The sequence below is a fragment of the Mytilus galloprovincialis genome, chromosome 12 (genome assembly GCF_965363235.1).
Source record: "Mytilus galloprovincialis chromosome 12, xbMytGall1.hap1.1, whole genome shotgun sequence".
Taxonomy (NCBI): Eukaryota; Metazoa; Mollusca; class Bivalvia; order Mytilida; family Mytilidae; genus Mytilus; species Mytilus galloprovincialis.
In genome coordinates, this window is record NC_134849.1 from 75,297,681 (window position 1) to 75,311,672 (window position 13,992).

Genomic DNA, 13,992 nt, shown 5'->3' on the forward strand with positions numbered 1-13,992 from the left:
GATTGGTGTGTTTTGTTGTTGAGTTGGATATGATTTACAATTGAGATTTCCCAACTATATTCCACTATGATCTTTAATATAAATATATGTGACGAAAAACGGAGAGGACGGTCGAGTAACAGGAAGAACTAGGAATGCCCGAACCTGACGACGACGAATGAAAGTGATGGCAATTTCCTAATACTCCTGTAGTACTCCGCTTTCTCTCAGGTTAATTCTCCAAGTATTGTTAAGTTTCAGGTAGTGTTGTCCTGAGAATGTTCCTGGTCACATAAATTATAAATGGATCCTTGAGTAGTGTATAACTAAAAGAAACTCGAAGTCTATGATAAGTTCAACTTGTATTAAAAAGACATGTGGAATATACGCAATTTAACAATGCATAGTATACGGACGGTATTACAATAAATTCACCCTGCAGACTACAAAACTCTTGTCTTCTAACTACCCTAAAATAATGCCCAACCCCCCTATTTATACTCCCCCAATTAACCTGAATAATCATAAAACAATTAACTCTCTTAACCAATGAAAAAGTGACACATAACTTGGTAGGGCAAGTAGGGCACCTGGTAGGGCACTACAGCTCCAGTGGTAGGGCTGGTAGGGCACCTGGTAGGGCTCTGCAATCTAGGTCAACAAAACAGGATATGTCTGTCATTAATAGTTAAATAACAATTATGAAACAAAGAACAACCTTTAAAAACAGTGAGCTGACTAATTATAACTGACAATCATATATATGAATGATGAAACTTGTTAACCCCACCTTAAAAAAGAGCGAAGTAAATGATAACACTATTGCTATAACTGTAAATACATACAAAAACATATACATGATATAAATTCTTGAAAAGGGGAAGAATACCAAAATACAATATTCATTACACAGCTCCCCCTCTTAGCCCTGAACTTCCACTGTTCAGCAAGAAAAATGACACAATAAAAAATGAATATGATACCTGATCATAATAATAATAAAAAAAAGATATGTGAGATAGTTTTAGGATTGAGTATTAACATATAATTTTGGCACGTTTAACATTATATAATCATGATACTTAATTATAAAAAATATTTATCAATTGTCATGATTGTCAAATTCCCAATAAAAAAAAAATATTTATACATTTAGTACGGAACACTTTTTGGCATTATATTTCTCTCTCTCAATAAAAAAAAAAAAACATAAATAAATGAAATTAATGAAAAATGTAAAATATGGTACCGTTTTAAGATAAAGGTGAATAAATTAGCACCGGAATGATAATTATGTTAGCACTGGAATGATACATGTAATTAAGTTAGCACCGGAATGATAATTATGTTAAAAAAAAAATGTAATACTTAACACACTTAAATAAAATACATTATTCTGTTTCTCTAAAATTAGTATAAACACAGCAAAATAAATGGAATGTGTACTCACATTATGCTTTTTGTATACATGTAAATAAAACAGTAAAGCTATATAAAAAAAAAAAACAAACACAGGACGGTATAAATCTCCTTATACGACTAGAAATAAACTATATATATGGCACATATATGGACTTAGGACACCAACCATAGGGACCTAGGCACCATGAGAATCAAAATATGTATTAAACAACATTGACGCACCAAAAAGGGCATTCAATGTACAAAAATTCAACAACAACAAAGAAAAATAGATATAGAAAAACATGATAAATCCTTTTCTTTACATGTATACTTACACGTACAGTTACAAGTAAAATATAAAAAGTTCCATAAAAGAAAACTGTCCACGCGCATAGAGCAAACAAAATAAGTCTCTAGTTAATCTATAGGTTCAACCACAACTTCCGTCTTGCGCAAAGCCTCAGCATGGTCGCACAGCTCTTCCTCCATGTGGCGAATAAAGCCGCGCCAATCGAAACTTCTGGGATCATAATGAGTTGAAGTGGCGAAGTTGTGTTCCCTTCTCACTGAGGAAACTCCATTCTTAGTCGATCTAATAGTTATCAGTGATAAATTTACAATTTCTACACTATCTATATGGGATTCTCCTTCCTCATCTGAATTGCTAGCCGTGGTACTACTATTTGAGTCAGAGATATAAATGTCATCAGGCTCTAAACTAGTTCCTCCTGATGCACTGCCACTGTGACCAGCACCCTCCTGTGCCGATTCAATATCGAACTCGGAGGCATCCTCCTGAAGGATTACTTCATCCACGAATTCCTGTCCCTCCGGAACCTCGGGACTGCTGGGCCCAGGGACATTTTCCTCCTCAGTTATTTTTAATTTTTTCTCTTGTGGGCCACATGTCTCGATGTTTTCTCTAAGGGTGTAACCCAAGTAAGCATCTCGGGACATACCCCTTGCTTCTTCTATTGTTCTCTTGTGAGTACTCTGTAGATGGATCAACAGATACTCCCTCCGGAAAAATATGCGGTCGCAATTTGTCTCATTGCAACCGACATACCTTACATTGCTATTATGTACGGCGTTAATATGTCTTTTTAAATTTCTCCTGCTGGCATATTTTAAGTCACAATAAGAGCAAACCACTTCTGGCATTTTGTATAAGGTAGAAATGTCCAAAAATCTCTTAGGCTTGTTAATGATTCTTGTTCTTGTATTTGTTGATGCGGAAATGGTCATGTGATTTCTAATTCGCGCGCTTGGTCGGGCTGGTCGGGTACCTGATTCCGGGATTCCCAAATTAGTCGGGCATGTATCAGAATGATTTTCACTTTCATTTGCCGAAACTGGTATTATTTCAGGGGGGGCATATTTCTTTTTCTCCAATAATTCCTGGTAGATTTTCACTCACAAAACTATTTTCATCATCGAAGTCACCTGTAAACTTGGCTAAATCCGGGAATTCAACAGGGTGTTGCTCGGGCACATCGGGCATATCAGGACGGGCATTTGATTGATTAAACCAATCCATTTTTTTAGATCCCAAATACGGTTTTAAAATATCTCCATGAACAGTTACTTCTGGAGAATTCTTAGCACACTTTACTTTAAACGTGATGTCACTAAGCTTTTCAGTTATTACCCAAGGTCCAGTCCAATGACGAGCAATTTTGAGCTTAATCCCGGGAACATTTTTCTTTTGGTTTCTCCACACGTAGTCCCCGACATTATAGACGACTGGTCGAACTTTAGCATCAAAAATATTTTTCTGCCTCTCAGCAGCAGACTTTAAATTATTACGGGCTAATTCATGTGCTTCCCTTAATTTTTGTTCAAGTTTATTAACATACTCCGAAATAAAGTTTTCTTCCTCATTGTCATCCGAGACAGTTTCAGTCATTAAATTTAATGGAAACGACATCTCCCGACCATATATCATGCGATGAGGTGTAATACCAGTGCTTTCGTGGGGCGTTGCATTATAAGCCATAACAATATAGTCTAAATGTTCATCCCAATCTTTTTGGTGTTTCTTAATATACTTCGAAAGTATATCATTGACGGTTCTATTCATTCTTTCAATCATGCCATCAGATCTTGGATGGAGGGGTGTCGTTCTAGTTTTATTTATTTCTAATAACTGACATAACTCTCTAAAAATAGCACTCTCATATTGTCGGCCTTGGTCAGAGTGAATTTCCACCGGGCAACCATATCTCTTTACCCATGCCCTAAATAAAATATCAGCAACGGTTTCTGCTCGCATATCAGGCATGGCATAAATTTCTGTTAATTTCGAAAAATAATCCCCTACTACCAAAATGTACTTATTCTTATTAATCGATGTAGGAAAAGGTCCAGCAATGTCACTCGCTATCCGTTCAAATGGGGCACCAACTACGTACGACTTCATCTGATGACGTTTCTTTGCCATCGGGCTTTTGCGTTCTCCGCATATTTCGCACTGCTGTATATATAACTTAATGGTTCCCTGCATATCTCGCCAGTAGAAGGGAGATAGCTTCGCCTTTTCATAAGTTTTCTTTATTCCTAAATGGGCACCTGTTCGAGCATCGTGTAAATACCAGAGAATAGGATCTACTAATGACTCGGGTACGCAAATCTTCCATCGGGCCTGTTGGGCCATTTCAACCCACTTCAAACACAATACATTATTTTTAATTTCCAAAAGCTCCCATTTGGCTAACCAAAATTTTAAATTCAAACCATAACCGTAAATTTCTTCCCAGGTGGGCTTTTCAATTTTATCTAACTTAAAGTTCAAAATTTTCCCTAAAATAATATCAGCTTCTTGTCGGGCTCTTACTGTCTCTAACCTCAGATCTATATTTGGCATCGGCTTTTGCTGGGCAATTTTTGGTCTGTTGCTCTTTCGTCCCCTCCTAACTAAAGGCGATTCTCCTGAATCAGGATTGACTACTACATCTGTATCGTTATTTCCTACACAGTCAAATCTTGGTCTCGTATGGTCATCATGACTATCTGAGTTTTCAGAAACTACGTCTATGCTTTTCTCATCGCCCTCCTTCATATATTTAATTTCTGTTTCGATCGGACCCTCGTAGCCATAACCCCAAGGCATCTCGCATTGTTTACAAAATTCCCCATTATCAGTTACTAGCCGCGACATCGCATTTGCATTCCCATGGCGCACTCCTGGCCTGTGCTCAATTTTCATGTGAAATTGGCTCAGTTGCTGAATCCATCGATGTATCTGACCATCGGGCTCCCGAAAATTCTGAAGCCACGTCAGAGACCCATGATCAGTTCTTATACGGAACGGACGTCCTAAAAGATAATGTTTAAAATACTTAGTAAAATAAACAACAGCTAACATTTCTCTTCTTGTCACGCAATAATTGCGTTCCGGCTTATCCAAACACCTACTACCGTACGCAATAACTCTCTCTTTCCCGTCCTGAATTTGGGATAAAACGGCTCCAATGGCATATGCGCTGGCATCAGTATCCAGTATAAACTCGGACCCGTCAGCCTGCGGAAATCCCAATATAGGTGCCGAAATTAACCTACTTTTCAGTTCTAGGAAAGCAGCTTCTGCATCTTTGTTCCAAGCAAATTTCTGGTTTTTCTTTGTAAGGTCAAACAGAGGCTTTGAAATTTTCGAAAAGTCCTTCACATATTTCCTATAATAGGAAGCTAAACCAAGAAAACTACGAACTTGTGTCACTGTCGCAGGTCGTTTCATATTCTTAACTGCAACAACTTTAGCTGGGTCGGTTTTAACCCCTTCAGTGGACACAATATGCCCCAAAAAGGATATTTCTTTTTGCAACATATGACACTTCTTCGGCTTTAACTTCAGACCTGCTTCTGTAAGTCGACCAAAAACTTTCTGAAGATTCAAAAGGTGTTCTTGGAACGATTTGCCAAATACTACTATATCATCGAGATAGAGTACAGCAACTCGCCACTGTAACCCAAACAAGGTCTTTTCTATAATTCTTTCAAAAGTACTAGCCGCATTACAAAGTCCAAACGGCATAGTCGTAAACTGGTACAGCCCTCCTCTAGGGGTAGCAAAAGCAGTCTTCTGTTTATCTTCCTCTACCATTGGCACTTGATGGTAGACTATGTCCAGATCTAGTGAGGAAAACCACTCAGCCCCTCCTAGAGTATCTAAATTTTCGTCTATCCGTGTTAGGGGATAGGCGTCCTTTATGGTCTTTTCATTCAATTTTCGGTAATCTACGCACATCCGCCAACATCCATCTTTCTTCTGTACCATCACAACTTGTGATGACCACGGGCTTTCGGATTTTTCAATAAGACTTTTCTGTTCTTACTTCCTAACTTCGTCCTCCAATGCCTGCCTCTTGTACATTGGAATCCTCCTAGGTGGTTCTCTAATGGGCTTATCGTCTCTAAGTTTTATCTTGTGAGTGCCCATATTGGTTCGACCAACCTCACCCGGTTGGGCAAAACATTCCTGATGGGCGTCTAGAAAATTCTTAAACAATTCCGCTTGTTTTTCATCTAAATTCCTACAACCAATCTCAAACATTGGACGCAGGTGCTCAGGTATATTGCCTGTGCTCCTTGTAGCGTCCACTTCAACCTCACAAATGTTCGACATTTCATTCATATCTATAACCGGCCCGACTCGACACACGGGCGTAAACAATGCCAGGTGTGTATGCCTATATACAATAACATCTGAAGAGCCAGGGTTATACACTCGGGTATACACCACTCCATCCGCTGAATCAACTAACGTTTTTGCCAACGCCAGCCCAAGCCGCTCCAGAAAAGGGCGCTCGGGCGTCAATATACCCAAGGAGCTGGATGCACTACGATATTTAGCCTTGTTCGTTAATCCCGACTTGATTATAGCTTCATGTCTCGGTGGTACCATAACTGTCTCCAACGCTATAACCCTCCTAGATTTGGTCTCTTTTGACCCTTCCAAAGGTATTCTCTTACCTTTAATAACAAAACTGGACTCGTCATGGTCCCAGGTACAACGATAAGTCGAGATGAAATCCTCTCCTATTAAGTTGTTTCTCACTCCTCCAACAATAACCTCATGTTCGAAAACATTCTCACCAAACGTGATCATCATCTCCGCTTTGCCAAGACACCGCAGCGGCTGTCCGTTAGCGGCTACAAAATGACTGTCAACTGGACTTAACATGGGTTTGTCCAGTATTAAGTCAAACGTTTCATTGGTGGTGAAGGTACTCATGGCACCAGTATCTATTTTCCATTCGACTGTCGTGCCCTCGATCTGTCCTTTCACAACCATATTAGCAATTCCTCTTACTTTAACTTTCGGGGAAGGACTATCAAGAGGAGTTTCAGGTTCCCTGGGCGTATCAACTACATGACCGTCACTGCTACTCGTTTCTTTTACAATAACCTCTGAATCTTCTTTAAACTTCACTTTTCTCCTCTTCCTCCATCTTCTCTTTACTTTTACATCAACTTCTTTATTAGGCCTCCTTTGGGTAACCGATACTTGGCCCTCAGTATCGGTCACATCTAGTTTAACGGACTCGGCTCGGCTCCAACGGACAATGGTGCCGGCTCTTGTTGTCCGCCCCCATGGTCTGTTTGGCTTCTACCAAACTGTGGGGCACCTCCCCTGCCTCTCATAAAACCTCGATTAAAGGGTCTCCCTCGGAACCCTCTACCATTAGTATTCCAATTATACCTTCCTCGGCTGGCGCCTCTATTATATTCATAATCATTTGTTTGCCCAGTAGAACCCGCCCTTGGAGGTTCACTCGCATCTATCATCATATTATCTCTATGTCTCACTTCATATATAGGCCTATTAACAGGCTTATCTTTAACTAAATCCTTTTCTCCTACTCTTAAACATTCCTCTTGCATTGCATTTATAACTGCTTCTTGCAAATTTTTAGGCCTTGTCCTTTTAACGGCCAGGCGAAAGTCTTCAGACTGACCGCACTTGTCCAGAAAAGCTTTCACAGCATTTTCTTCAACTATATCAGGATTCCCAGGGTAAGCTCTCCTGCATAGATCTTCAAGCGCCTGTCCAAAATCTCGTAAAGACTCTTTATCCCGCCTTCTTCTCATCTTAGCTTCGGCTATGTACTTCTCCTTCATGGCTGTATGGCCAAACCTTTCCTCCATCTTTTGTCTCAACCTCGTGTAATCTCGCTGAAATACCAACGGCAACCCGTATGCAAAAGTTTCGGCTTGTCCTCTAAGAGTGCTGAGAAGTACCCGTCTTGATTTTTCAGGATCCCAAGAGTTGAGCTCGGCGATGTTCTCAAAATACTGCAGAAATTCATTCCAGACGTCTTCGTTGACCCCGGAGAATGTTCTACGGACAGGGTATTCTGTATGATGTGATGATCCGGAACGTGGGATACTAGCTGCCATATAAGATGGAGCCGAAGCATCCTGGTGTGACACCAGCGAAGGGATACACCGTTCACGCTCTGCCACATCGTTCGCATTCCCCACCATTTCAGCCCCATCTGCACCTTGTGAGGGCTTCGACTGCCTTAATAAAGGAATCGAGGCACCAATAGTACAATCTTCTCTGTCGCATGGTTGATCACGGTTTTCACTAACGCATTGATCCATATTTATATCCGGGAATATACCATCCTCATCATACATCAAGTCGGTCATATGGCGTTCACCGTTCTTACTAGAGCGCCAAACAATCTTGATGCCTACCGTCGAAACAAGGAGTCCAATAATTATAAAAAGACCAGTCATTACATATTCCTGGGACCTTCGGACTACCTTATTCTCTGGGAAATACACCCACACAAAAATTACACAGCCACTGCATACAACAAGAAAGCAAATCCATACAGACCAAAACCAACCCCAACTACATCTGGTCTCCAAACCATTGACCGCACCAACAACTTCCATACTCTGGTAGCTCCTGGGTGACGAATGCATAAACTTCCGAAAACTCGGGTCGCCAGCTTTCTTCCCAGAGTGTGCGTCCAGAGGAGTCATGGGGAATGGTGAAACCTCAACTCCCGAGTCTGCAGGTGAAAATAATCTAGATCTACAGTTATCTTGCCTTACCCCAACGGACCTTGGAGCCCGAGTAGATGACCTCCGCATTATCCTTGGAGTTTCCATGACAATAAATCCAAGAGAAAAATATCACAACTGAATGTCATTAAAGTTATCAAAGTCACTCAATAAAAATCCCACCGCTGCCACCAATGTGACGAAAAACGGAGAGGACGGTCGAGTAACAGGAAGAACTAGGAATGCCCGAACCTGACGACGACGAATGAAAGTGATGGCAATTTCCTAATACTCCTGTAGTACTCCGCTTTCTCTCAGGTTAATTCTCCAAGTATTGTTAAGTTTCAGGTAGTGTTGTCCTGAGAATGTTCCTGGTCACATAAATTATAAATGGATCCTTGAGTAGTGTATAACTAAAAGAAACTCGAAGTCTATGATAAGTTCAACTTGTATTAAAAAGACATGTGGAATATACGCAATTTAACAATGCATAGTATACGGACGGTATTACAATAAATTCACCCTGCAGACTACAAAACTCTTGTCTTCTAACTACCCTAAAATAATGCCCAACCCCCTATTTATACTCCCCCAATTAACCTGAATAATCATAAAACAATTAACTCTCTTAACCAATGAAAAAGTGACACATAACTTGGTAGGGCAAGTAGGGCACCTGGTAGGGCACTACAGCTCCAGTGGTAGGGCTGGTAGGGCACCTGGTAGGGCTCTGCAATCTAGGTCAACAAAACAGGATATGTCTGTCATTAATAGTTAAATAACAATTATGAAACAAAGAACAACCTTTAAAAACAGTGAGCTGACTAATTATAACTGACAATCATATATATGAATGATGAAACTTGTTAACCCCACCTTAAAAAAGAGCGAAGTAAATGATAACACTATTGCTATAACTGTAAATACATACAAAAACATATACATGATATAAATTCTTGAAAAGGGGAAGAATACCAAAATACAATATTCATTACATATATATACCAAAAGTGCGCATATTCAGAGCACAGAGTCTGACTTCTTCCTTCTACAGTGTACAATTTCAAGGTTGAACTTTTACAATGCACCAATTGTTTTACCTATAGATGATGCATGTATGTTTTCAGATTTTTTTTATTATATCATTTTTCACGAAAGACAGAATGTTAATTGAACTTACATTTAATACAGTTTGCAAGGTTTGTCTGCAACTATGCACACTACCCAAACGTTTACATCATACAGAGAGTATACTACATTAAAAACATGTATTATTTTATCTTTCACTTTTACAACTGATGGGATGTTTTTGTAACCTTTTTTTTTTATGGCTGCATTAGATCTAGAAATGTGTATTTTTTTAGACACAACAATTTCAAATTGTATTGTATGGTCCTGAACATGCCTGAAATATTTGCCACCGGACATTTTACAACCTCAAATCAATCAATTCAAATTGTACTTGAAAATCACTGTTCACCCGATGAAATTTTGAAAGCTGAATCCACCCTGTTAGTTGAAAATAAAACTAAATCAGTTAGAATTAATAGGAAATTTACGAAACCAGACAGGAGGAATAAAAAAACGTTACTCTATATTAAGTAATGTCATCCTTTTTCTGTCAAATTCTATGCCATGATATCGGTCAACCTTGAAGCAACTTATCTAAAAAAAATAAGAGATCGTAATTTATTAGTGAAAAATTTCGGAATATTTTTTTCGTTACTATGCGCAATTTTCTGCGACTGTCATACAAGTGAGAGGTTTGGCTAACCATAAAACCAGGTCCAATCCACCATTTTCTGCCTAAGAAAATGCCTAGCTGAACCAATTCGGAATAAAACAGTTGTTATCCATTTGTTTGATTTTGCAGTTAGATTAAGGACTTTCCGTTTATAGATTTCGTCGGAGTTGTTTTTAAAGGCAGTGCTTTAAGGCCTGACTTTCAAGTCATGAGGTTCATCTTTCCTTACGCAAATCTTTGCTGGGGGTCATTTTGCAAGAAATAGATCCGGAAATGTTTAAATTTCTCCTCTACCTTTTGTGGTATGTATTGGTTTTTGTTCCTTTCATTTACATTGGGAAATAAAGAAACGATCAGTGTGTATTGTTCGTTTTAAAAATCTGTTTATTAATGTGTCTTTTGCATTATAAGCAGTCAATCTGATTACAAACTATCATTATTCGAATTCCGTGTGGAAAGAGGTCCGTTCAATTTCGAGTACTATTTGCGATCTAAAGATATTTTAAAATCATTTCACTCGTTGATATAACATGATATTATAATTAAAAGTCGACTGACCGTGAATTATATTGCATAATATACAATTTAAAGTATTTCTGTACGTGAAGCCGTATGACGTTATAGTTATTTCGGTCTCAGTTATGTAAAATATGAAATTATCGTTCCTGAATAGGGTTCCACTAATTAAAGACAAGAAGCGTCAAAAAGTGATAAGAAGCGACAATAAAATTAAAATAGCGATAAGAAGCGACAATATAATTAATTTAGCGAGAAGAAGGGTCAAGAAGACTATATAGCGACTATACATAAGTAAAAAAATCTCATTGCAACAACTTATTCCCCATAGATATTAAAAAAAACATGCATTATTTTTTATTATAGGGGCGGTTATAAAACATTTTTTTTATATAACTGTACATTGATAGATAAAAATATGTTTTTATTAAGAAGAAAGGGATTAGTTTTTATTAGATATAAAAAAAAATATATTTTATGCACACGCTAAAAATTGGCCATCAAAACAAAAAAAAATCAATTTCCTTTTAAAGAATTTATTGAATCAAAACCATGCAATATCTTTTCCTTTCTAACAGTGAAATTCTTCTTTTTCATAGGGACATATTTGATAGGTGTAGCTTCACCCTATCACATCAAATGAGAATAGCCTCGTGAGAGAATTACGATTCGCTTGTCCCTTGTTAGTTATTGTCGCTTCGTCACTAAATTAAACTTCTTGTCGCTGTTTGTCTCTAAAATTCTTCTTGTCTCTTATTAGTAGGGACTCTGTTGGAACGTCACGTTAAAAAACCTATATCTGCCGCAATGCATTTTTTGCATTTGCAACGTTTTTGTAACTGCAAAATAAACAACTTTTCCCTCACTGTAAAAAATAAATAAAAATAGCTTGAGAAACTACAGTAATATTAGTGAGACCAGTCAGTTCCGTCCTTAACTTCCGCTTTTGCACTGCAAAACAATCACACAATTAACGATGCCTAGTCCTTGTTGGTGTGTACCTGAGTGTCATTTAAGAGGAGGACTTGCATTTCTAAATGACTTAATAAGAAGGAAAAATTGGATCAACGCCATGGCTCAAACGTAGATTGTCATGTGCGATGCAATCGTAGAACCCATATCAATCAGCTGTTGTTTGCAAGGCACATTTTACTGAAAACGACTACGTTCAGGAAACTATTCATGGTAAAACTTTATTTTCTTTAAGAAATAATACTGTTATTTATATAATCGCCATGCAAGTAAACCAAAGTCTGTTTGCAACCGCAATTATCGTTTTAGAATAAAAAGGGGGGTGAATTCAAGACGTCATAACTTTTGGGATTACGATTCAATATCATCTGTTTGACATTTTTTGGTTAATACTACAATTGTATGGTTTTTCTACAAGAGAAATATTATACTGATAATTATTTTAGCAGTAATCATGTAAATTTCGGTTGTAATGAAAAGAATTCATGAGCTATGCCTCGGGCTTTCTTGAAAAATATCAATGACAATGTAAACAGGAACAAAACATTGACATGAATGATGCTCTCCACCTATGTTATAGTTATTTAGGTATGTGTGTTGCACAAGTCTTTCACAAGTTTCAAAAAAGCTAATGTTATAAAACGTTTTTCAGGGCACATACCCACTTTATAGAGACTTGTCTACTGCCATGCATTCCCATCCTATTTTCATGCACCATTTGTAAGCAAAAGACTGAATGGTTTACAAAATTAAAAATCAGGACGGTGTCCCGTTAAACCAAAAGAACTAAACTGGATGAATATTGTAGGAGAAATCTAGAGGAAAGTTTTGATTTGTGAAATTGGTTTTCCTGAACAGATGTACATTCATCCTGCAGGAAAGATTTATAACTGTCCACCACCAACTGACGAGCTAATGTTGAGCTTCACAGATGGAATTACTCAAACACCATAAATGCCTATGTTTTCAGCACAGATTTCACAAATCATGACACATCTGTGCATTTTTATGCCCCACCTACGATAGTAGGGGGGCATTATGTTTTCTGGTCTGTGCGTCCGTTCGTCTGTTCGTCCGTTCGTCCGTCCGTCTGTCCCTCTTCAGGTTAAAGTTTTTGGTCAAGGTAGTTTTTGATGAAGTTGAAGTCCAATCGACTTCAAACTTGGTACACATGTTCCCTATGATATGATCTTTTTAATTTTAATACCAAATTAGAGTTTTTACCCCAATGTCACGGTCCACTGAACATGGAAAATGATAGTGCGAGTGGGGCATTCGTGTACTGGGGACACATTCTTGTTTATACCTGTTAAGAGTCGAAAACTAAATATTATTTTTATATAAATAAACATATATTGTGTCATTTTAGAACTTATATTTTTCCAAAGGATGCATGAATGAAAGTAGTGAAATTCATTTTGCTTTGATATATAGATTTGAATTACAATTGTTCATGTTATTGTACTGCATATAAAAAGAAGGAGATGTGGCACAATGTAAATATATGATATTCTGTGAGTTTATCAAACTAAAGGGGATAAGAAATGGGTATAAGCAGTTACAGGACTGTACTACTGTACAATCTCCAACAATGAGAAAAACTCATACTGTAAAGAGAATATCATATTTACAAGTAAGTTTTGTTTTTGCATTGAATAATTTTCTTCTATTGTCTTAAAAGCAAATATGGGAAGTGGTTAAAATGCTTATGAGACAGCTTTTATGGCCACCAGATGTCCTTGATTAAAAACTCCTTTTTAGCTCACCTGACCTGACTCATCACTTGGTTTCGTCGTCCATAAACTTTTACAAAAAATCTTCTCTGAAACTACTGTGCCAAATTTAACCAAACTTAGCCAAAATCATCATTGCGGTATCTCATTTAAAAAATGTGTGGTTAGACCCGGTCAACCAACCGAGATGGCCACTATGGCCAAAAATAGAACATACAGGTAAAATGTAGATTTTGGCTTATAACTCTGAAACCAAAGCATTTAGAGCAAATCTGACATAGGGTGATATTGTCTCTTCAGTGAAGATCTATCTGCCCAGGAATTTTCAGACAAATCTGACAACCCGTTGATGGATTGCTGCCCCCAAATTAGTAATTTGAAGGAAATTTTGCAGAGTTTGGTTATTATCTTAAATATTATTATAGATAGAGATAAACTGTAAACAGCAATAATGTTCTGCAAAGTAAGATCTACAAATAAGTCAATATGACCAAAATTTTAAGTTGACCCCTTAAAGAGTTATTGCCCTTTATAGTCAATTTTTAACAATTTTCATAAATTTTTGTATTTTTTGGTAATTTTTAAAAAATATTTTCAACTGTAAATACTGGGCCATGTTTATTATAGATA

At 37.7% G+C, this 13,992-nt stretch overlaps 1 long non-coding RNA gene across 1 annotated transcript; it reads left to right on the top strand.

The window, feature by feature from the left end:
- Positions 1-11,567: 11,567 nt before the first annotated feature.
- On the top strand, positions 11,568-12,992 carry LOC143054849 (uncharacterized). The gene is made up of 2 exons (XR_012971847.1): positions 11,568-11,842; positions 12,282-12,992. It is a non-coding gene; the product is annotated as an uncharacterized LOC143054849 (long non-coding RNA).
- Positions 12,993-13,992: the final 1,000 nt, after the last annotated feature.